The sequence below is a fragment of the Taudactylus pleione genome, unplaced genomic scaffold (assembly GCF_031769625.1).
Source record: "Taudactylus pleione unplaced genomic scaffold, aTauple2 ptg000355l, whole genome shotgun sequence".
Taxonomy (NCBI): domain Eukaryota; kingdom Metazoa; phylum Chordata; class Amphibia; order Anura; family Myobatrachidae; genus Taudactylus; species Taudactylus pleione.
In genome coordinates this window covers 1753024-1762827 of record NW_028284756.1, presented here as the reverse complement: position 1 = coordinate 1762827, position 9804 = coordinate 1753024, and positions in this window count along the sequence as shown.

Below are 9804 nucleotides of genomic sequence, written 5' to 3'. Positions count from 1 at the left end.
GAGACAGAAGGAGGATGGCTGGAGAGACAGAAGGGGGATGGCTGGGGAAACAGAAGGGGGGTGGCTGGGGAAACAGAAGGAGGATGACTGGGGAGACGGAAGTAGGATGGCTCGGGAGACAGAAGGAGGATGGCTGGGGAGACAGAAGGAGGATACTGTAGCTGATGAGACAGAAGAAGGTTCTGGTTGATGAAACATGGGAGCTGGCTGGAGAGATGTTATAAGTACAGAGTGTAGTTATTCAGAAATTATGGGGGGGAGGGGTGCACCAGTTCATTACTTTGCCAGGAGTGCTCGGACCCCTAGATACCCACGTCTGGTATAGGAAAATAGAGGGGGGGAGGGGAAACAGAGTGGTAATCCCCACATTTTCCTTTAACTAGCACCGGGCTGAACCAGTCATGGGGATAATGCTATAGCAGGGAGACACAGCCTGGGGTTCCCCTACCAGTACAATAATCAGCCCCAAACTTGTTAGCCCAGGTATGCAGCATCAGCTCAAAGAAGCCGGCAGTGGGTGTCTTCTACTTAAGAGGCCTCCCGCGGCTTTTGCATATTTTACAGCAAAGTCACTGTGTAGAAAGACACATCGGCTGTGTTACTGCATCGATCTCAGAATCAGGACCTACTGTTGTCCCAAGCACACGTCTCCCAGGAATTGTCACCTCACATGCTGTAATCTGTATTCAGTTTTGTAACTATGGAGTCTTTGTAACTAAAAGCCCTACTTCCCAGTTCCCACACCACCCTGCTAATTGACAGTACTAACACCTTTAAATACCAATATCCCTCCTTTCTAAAACTTTAATTTCTAGAATTATCCTATATTTACGGCAGGAGGAAAATTAGGTAATCAGATAGAACTCCACAAACTTGGTGAAGTTGGCGACTCCGTGACACGCTTATGCTAAGCTAAGCTGAGACCATTCTTGAATTTGAAGCAATTTATCTGAGGAGAAAAAGTTTTTTCGGGCATAGATTTATTTTAATGCTTTTATATTGAGTCTCCACCGAGAAGTGTTTACATAGTAAAGGGTATATTTACTAAAGTGCGGGTTTTCAGAAGTGGAGATGTTGCCCATAGCAACCAATCAGATTCTAGCTATTATCTTCTAGAAGGTGCTGGATAAATGTTAAGTAGAATCTGATTGGTGGCTGTGGGCAACACCTTCACTTCTAAAAACCTGCACTTTAGTAAATATACCCCTAATAGTCATTTACTAAAACTGTAACAGAAAGTTACTCTATGACAGCAGTGTCTGAATGGCTGTTGTGAATTAGTATACATTTTGTACCTCAGTACAATGTTAGTAAATGAGACCTAGGGGTCTATTCGTGATGTTAATTATCGGGGTCCGTTCGAAAAAAAAAAAAAAGCAGGTCAGTGTAATCCAATCAACTCAGTGTCCACTGGGCCCGGTGTGGGAGCCTAAGCTGCCCAGTGTATGGTCCAGTTCTGTCAGTAGGTACCTCAAGATGTCGCACCCTGTCCTAAAAGTGAGTTCTGCCTTTGGAATGGAAAAGTGAGTTTATCCCCACAACTGAAACAAAAAGAGCCTTGATTTAAATGATCTTTCAGCCTGTAATTTTTACATAGGTTCTGACTGAGGTTCTTGTATGACAATTGAAGGTAGCATTAATCTTTGCATTTCAATTCCTTGCAGGTTTCCTGCTGTCTGTAGCAAAATGGTAGCTTCTTTAGAACTCTGTGCCGACCTCTTGCAAATTGTCATCTGCTTGCGCCCCCAGCCCATCTGTTCCACTCTGGTGACGCAAATGTAACTAGAGTCTAAAAAACCCTTTTTTTTTCTACTTTGTTCCCAAGCTCCTCTGATACAGCACATTTCTCAGACAACAAAAATAATTGCTGATTGTTTCATATGCTGCTCCTTTGCAGTTTTTTTCCCTTTATTCCTTGTTAATTGTACGAAGGGGGAAAAAAAAGAGAGAAGTCGCAACATCTGCTTCATTTGCATTTCCTGCGCAAAGCAGAGTTAGCTCTGACTCCTATAGAGTGCAGCTTGGATGATGTGAGGGAGGTAGAACAGAGGAGTCTTTGAACTGCTGACTTCAGAGGGAAGGCAGGTTTGTCTTACGTGAAATGGAGGGAGGCAGGGGGGGAACTGAGGCAGGGTGTTGGGGGCTTCCCAGGTGTTTATTGTAGTCTTGTAAGGTTTATTTGCTTTTTGCGTTTCCTCCTCTTCTTTGTTTAGCTGCACAACATCTTTTATTCTACTAAAGGAGCTTTGCTAGTGAGAAACAGCTGCCTGTGAGAGAGAGAGAGAGAGAGAGAGAGAGAGAGAGAGAGAGAGAGAGAGAGAGAGAGAGAGAGAGAGAGAGAGAGAGAGAGAGAGAGAGAGAAAAAATGCCAGCACAAAGCCATGTCTGATCCCTGCTACCACACCCTGCCTTCTGGCGTTCTGTTAAACATGGCTGTCAGGGTGAGGAACACTGGTACAATTCACAGTACAGAGATGTGGCACATATTTCATTGTCGCAAACTTATCAGTTCTTTGTCTTCAACAAGTAAAAGGCAGAAAGGTCAATTTATCTTCACGACTTGTCCTGAGTAAAGATGAAGTGAATTAGAAGAGGCGTTTTCTGTAGAGTACTTTCCTCATTTCACATTGGGATGTGAAATTTTGCACTTTTTTGCTGGCGGAAATTGACCTTTCGGGTCTCCCTGTACTACCCAAGCAGACCACACAGCAGAATGAGCTGACTGTTGTGCTCTCAGCTCTATTCTTAAAGAGAAAATTCTGTTAAATGTACATTTACGAATACAGTGCTGAATGTTACTTTGTGGGATAGTATCTTTGAATATTATAGTACCTCTAACTCATTTCTTGTAAGTCTGATTTGCCTTCTCTACTTCTATTACATTTGGCCCAATAAGTTGTTCACAGTCAACAAAATGTCATTATTTGCATCATTGCAACCGGGATCTGCTTATAATGCCGACAGTCGGGATCCCGGCGCTTAGAATGCCGGTGCCGGAATCCTGACACCTGTCAGAATCCTGGCTCTGGTATCCCGACCACCAGCATCCCGACGGTAAGTAGTGGGCTTAGGGGGAGGGTTAGGGATACAGACACTAGGCAGGGAGGTTAGGAACTAATGGGGTAGGGTTATTTTATGGTGCGGAGGGTATGGCGTCATGATTCTGCCCGCCGGGATCCCAAGCGCCAGCATCCCGTACCCAAACCATTGTGATTAATTCAGAGTAAATTTCACGTACAATTATCATTTCACTCATTCCCCTTTGGCTGCAGTTCCGTCCCCTTGTCATACCTGGGTGAGATTAGACTGGATTGCAACTGGATGCATGGTTATTGCATTTCCAAAAAAAGTGCTCCCCATCGCTTGAACTGCTCCCCACAATGAGAGCTCTCTGGGAAAAGAAATCCGTCCCTGCGATGTGCCTGGAGTGCTGACGGGACTACTACACATGCACATGTGCGGCCGCCATTGCTGGGGGAGAGATCTTATGGAACCCTCTCCCGGTAAGTTTTACGATGTATAGCCCATTGGCTGAAGATGGCGTTATCTGCGGGGACCAAACTTATGCATTGGGACTCCTGGCCTCACAGTCAACGGGACTCCTATCAGAGAAGCCAGCCGTGCCCTGCCCAGCATTATAAATATATAAATATACGTGGTGACCTGTTATAGATGGGAATCTGTTAGCCCAACTCTCCCTCCTCCTCATTTGCTGGCCTGTATGGCAATTATGAGACATACACTTGGAAATAATGACAGGACAGGAATCAGGACTAGAGCTGCTGCAGCATTCATAGAAGCTGAGATCAGATAGTAAAAAAACAATGTGGGAGGACAGTGTGGCATATAATTTAAACTGAGGACACAGTGTGTGATACTAGGAATTGGGAGAATACACAGCGCAAATACAATGTTAATTGGAGCATGCACAGTGTGGCATATAATGTGAACTGGAGCATACACAGTGAGGCATATAATGTGAATTGGGGGAATATGTAGAGCTGGATTAAGGGGGAACACAGGAGGCAAGTTCCCCTGGGCCTCCTTTTCTCAGGGGGCCCCCAATCCTTAAACCACAGCTGCAGTGCAGAGCAGGACTGCATTGCGAGCTGGAGAAGAGGGAGGGGGAGTCTGGGCAGGGGGTGGGGCTACACTGCACTTTACAGTCCATGCCAGCCTATATAGTAAGCGTGACTCAGGGAAGGGGCTCTGTATGTCTGTATGTATTTATGTACTGTATGTGTATGACTGTATGAGTATATGTATGTGACCATGGGGGATGCATTTAGAACAGCATTTTGGATGATCACATGCATACTGGCATTTAGTAACTCCGTATGCATGATCATTTAAGTAAAGGACAACTCTTCCAATAAGAGCTGTCTTTTGCGGTGTTGGGACATCTGAGTTTATGACCTGGGAGTCCCTCTGCACATGCGTGGCTGTCAGCCAGCGCATGCGCGAGCGCGGGGGACCCATAGAGGGATCCTTAGATCCCTCTCTGGGAAGTTTCCTGATAAGAAGCCCATAGGCTTCTATTAGACAACGCCATCTATAGATGGCGTTGCCTATCGGATCCAAGCTTGGTGCATATGGAAAATGTTTCAGGGGTTTGACCACACTTTTAGCTTTGATGCATCTTGCCCCGAATGTGTGTATATGTGTGACTATACGAATATATGTGCAGTGTTCTCTCCAGAATTTCCACAAAGCCGGGCAGCACCATGAGGCAGCCAGAGAAAGGAGGTGGGGTACCATGCACTCTCATCCCCTCCCACCCAACATCCCACCCACTGCCAGGTAGCATCCGGGCAGGAGAGGGGGTGGCTGTGAGTCCGCAATGCCTGCAGCGTGCCTATGGTGCAGATTGGGCCCCAATTATTGAGCACCTTCGCTGCCCAGGATGCCCTCTGCTGGCCGGAGCCAGCGTGCTCTGGGAGTCCGGCAGTATTAGGTAAATGCCGGGTGGAGCGCCCATCAAAAAGGTCCTGGGGAGCACACTGATGTGAATGACTGTGTGTGACAGTGTGTATTTTTGTGTGTGACTGTATCTATGTGTATATGGCCTATTTATCATTAAATATTTACAGCATATGCCTCAAACACCCATTTTCGGGGGATACCCGCAAATACTAAGTATCACCTGAATGTATGAAGGAGAGACCACAGCAGATAACTACAACTAGCCGCATTCCCCATAGGTTTCTATGGGGGATGCGACATTGCTGTCAGATTTACCAACCTCCGGAATGGAAAGCTGAAGATGGCGTTGTACTGATCTGGCCTGTCAGCTACAAGTCTCAAACTTTACCATGAGAGGTTCCTCCAGAACCCTTCCCAATAATTTCCCTATTCTCTGACATAGTTTTACTATTTTCTAGAAGTAATGAAATAACAATATGTGTCTGCGCCTGGAATCACTGCAACATTGAACAAACCAAGGATAATATTTCAAAAATGTTTATTGACAAAATAGCAACAATGTATCTAGATGATAAAACTGCAGTTCCTAGATCAACATGTATAATCACATAGCAGAGACCAAGTGGCACTCTGCATAGAAACGCCAATATTGGGAATAATTGAGTGCTGATTCCCAGAGAGCAACAAATAAATGTCAATGATATTGGAGATTGATAATCCAATCATAGGCAAAGTTCCATAGGTTATTTAAAAGGATTGTTTATTAATTCAGTTATGAAATAACAAATAACTCTCTCCCTCTGGAAGAATGACGGTATCACCGCAATGAATGAATAGAATCCTGGACGTGAGCCAAAGTCAAGGGCTATGTGTGCGGCTCAGCCGTTTAGGTCCTTGGGCCGTATAGGCAGACGGCCAGGACTCAGCTCCCAAAGAGATATCAGCCGGACTGGAGTCAGGGTCGCTGAACCAGTGAACGGCTGCAACGTTGTGATGCGGATGACCGCGGAGGGCAATCAGCCCGGGCACCTGGACTCAGCTGATGAAAGTAGATTGGGGTGGATGGACAGAAGCGGCAGTGAAGTCTGTATTGCCGTATTGCATATAAATACACTCCAGTGTGTTCTCTGTCCAGACAATGGCAATCAGCAGCACAGCACAATAAAGCCAATAGTGACTGGTGATCCAGATAATAGCAGCAGTTCAAAAAGACAACCATGTGAGCCTTGACGCGTTTCTCCTCAATGTCTTTTGAACAAAATGCTGACATTGAGGAGAAACGCATATTTCTTGGGTATTTTAGGCAGGAATCCCCTTGTGTCAGTTGCCAGTAATTCACTGATCATCTCTTTCTTAATACAGTGCTCCACTATTCCCCCTCTTTCACTCATTTTCTAGAAGTAAGCTGCTTAATTATTAGCAGATTGCCAGTGTAATCAGAGCACATAACATTGATTATTTGAAAACACTCTTATACCTTGGTGTGTATTGACCTTGGTTATTATGAATGTTATTATGAAACACAGTTTCAGTGTGTTATACTCAGAGTATGTCAGAATGGCAAGTCAGGTGAGCACAATACTATATACATTTTATACAGTATATATAACTATATATTACTGTGCAAATGTTTTAGGCAGGTGTGGAAAAAATGCTGCAAAGTAAGAATCCTTTCGAAAATAGAAGTGTTAATAGTTTATTTTTATCAACTAACAAAATTCTAAGAGAATGAACAGAAGAGAAATTTAAATAAAATCAATATTTGGTGTGACCACCCTTTGCCTTCAAAACAGCATCAATTCTATTAGGTACACTTGCACAGAGTTTTTGAAGGAACTCAGCAGGGAGGTTGTTCCAAACATCTTGGAGAACTAACTACAGATCTTCTGTGGATGTAGGCTTTCTCAAATCCTTCTGTCATTTCATGTAATCCCAGACAGACTCGATGATGCTGAGATCATATATCATCACTTCCAGGACTCCTTGTTCTTCTGTACATTGAAGACAGTTCTCATGACATTGTGTGTATGTTTGAAGTCGTTGTCCTGCTGCAGATTAAATTTGGAGCCAATCAGGCGCCTCCCTGATGGTATTGTATGATGGCTAAGCACCTGCCTGTATTTCTCTGCATTGAGGACACCATTAATCCTGACCCAATCCTCAACTCCATTTGCTGAAATGCAGCCCCAAACTTGAAAGGAACCTCCACCATGCTTCACTGTTGCCTGGAGACACTCATTATTGTACAGCAGTCCAGCTCTTCGGCGAACAAACTGTCTTCTGTTACAGCCAAATATTTCAAATTTTGACTCATCAGTCCAGAGCACCTGCTGCCATTTTTCTGCACCCCAGTTCTTATGTGTTCGTGCATAGTTCAGTCGCTTGGTATTATTTCCACGTCGAAGGTATGGCTTTTTGGCCACAATTCTTCCATGAAGACCACTTCTGGCAGACTTCTCTGAACAGTAGATGGGTGGACCTGGGTCCCATTGGTTTCTGCCAGTTCTGAGCTAAGGACACTGCTGGACATCTTCCGATTTAGAGGGAAGTAGGCATGGTGTCTCTTTCATCTGATGCACTAAGTTTCCTTGGCTGACCACTGCATCTACGGTCCTCAATGTTGCCCGTTTCTTTGTGCTTCTTCAAAGTGCTTAAACAGCTCATCTTGAAACCCCAGTCTGCTTTAAAATCTTAGCCTGGGAGAGACCTTGCTGATGCAGTATAACTACCTTGTGTCTTGTTGCTGTGCTCAGTCTTGCCATGGTGTATGACCTGTGACATGAAACTATCAACCTCACCTTTGTAGCAGAGTTAGGCTGTTCCTCACCCTGTTTTAAGCGTCCTACACATCTGTTTCTGTTTCAGTTAATGACTGTGTTTCAACCTACATATGAAAATGATGATCATTATCACCTGTTTGGTATGATTGGTTAATCATACTCCTGACTATAATCCTACAAAATCCCTGACTTTATGCAAGTGTACCTAGAAGAATTGATGCTGTTTTGAAGGCAAAGGGTGGTCACACCAAATATTGATTTGATTTAGATTTCTCTTCTGTTCATTCACTTTGCATTTTGTTAATTGACAAAAACAAACTATTAACACTTCTATTTTTGAAAGCATTTTTATTTTGCAGCATTTTTTCCACATCTACCTAAAACTTTTGCACAGTATTGTGTATATATATGTTTTATTATTTTATTTATTAACAGTTTCTTATATAGCGCAGCATATTCCGTTGTGCTCTACAATTGGAAAACAACATTAATAGAACAAAACTAGGTAAAACAGACAGACAGAAGTAAGAGGGTTCTGCTTGCAAGCTTACAATATAAATAAATGGGTTCAATAAGTAAGGTAACAAGACCTCTCACATGTGTAATGTTCTCTATTTCATTCTAATTTCCCGCCAGGCCATATATGCAGAGGACCCACTGAGATGTTCAGTTCATCAGCAATATCACTAGCTCGAAAGCATCTGACCTCCTGAATCAGACCTTCAATGACAAATTGTCATCTGTGGTGGACGTGCTTGGCCGGCCGGATCGCTGCTCATCTTGAACGTCTGTTCTGGCGTTATAAAAGGCTGTGCGCCAAACCCAAACCTGTTTCCGTGACATGATGTTATCACCGTACACCTCGAAACGTTGGTGATGAATTTCAGCTGCTGATGTGCCCTTTATATGCAGAAATGTGATCACACTAAGCACCGCAATGTTTGACCATGTTTCTGCCAGCCTCGCCATCTTACAACTGATGTTGGGACAGTATGACTGACGTGAGGCGCAGTCTAGTAGCCGAAAGGGGAAGCAGTGATCTGCGTGCTCTGGCCTGGCAGGAAATTACTTATTACTTATTGAACCACCCTTGTATATTACAAAATATATTTTTAACACACTTTGACATCAGGATTATTGAGACCTGGTGACTTTGCAACAAGAAAAAGCTCTGCAAAAGTGAAAATGCTGTTTTCGTGGGTTTTACCTCATTGTCTATATGTGCAAAGCACCGCAATGCATTGTCCTGGTGGGTAGCGGCCATCTTCAGGTTGTGTTACCCAATAGAAGCCTATGGGCTTCTTTTTGGGACGTCTCCCCTGAGAGGGATCCAAACGCTCCCATAGGTTTCTATTGGGTAACGCCATCTTCTGGGTGTTAAAACCGGCAGTCCCTCTATGCTAGAGCATCGCAAAGGACAAGTCTTATTGGGAGTGGTGTCCTTTGCGATGTAGTTCATATTTCTAGGTACATACCGAGGTAATTAACAGCAGTTTGTACCCAAAGAGAAGCAGGATGTATCGCATTGTGAATGCGACGCTTAGTACATCCCACCCCGTGTACTGCAAGCTAGGTACACAAGGAACCTAGCTATATTATACAGTATAAAGTTTCAACCAAAGTGGGAGTTTTGAAGAGGATCTGGGTGGGTTTTGGAATAGATCAGGGGTAATATTTACTTGTTTCCGATTCTGCATGTCTCCATGTTGGGACATACTGTATGCTTAGTGGTATATTTTAGTTTATAGTTTAAGGTATTAGTTAGTATTATTATGGTTTCGAGAACGATTGGGTTTTTTTGGTCTCTTATGGCAGGGATAAAAACATTATTGGTTATCGCCTGCACTCATCAAATAAATGAGTTACTCATCTTCCCTGGTGATACTGTCAAGGACGATACCTGTAGTTGTTCACATGTGTGAGGTGCTCTGCCACTCATGCTTGCACAAAGGAACTGAAACCCCAGATTTGGGGGTCTATGTACTAAGCAGTGATAAGAGACAGAGTGAAAAGTGATAAGAAAGTGATAAGGTGCCAGCCAATCTGCTCCCAACTGTCATTTTTCAAACACAGCCTGTGAGATGACAGTTGGGAGCTGATT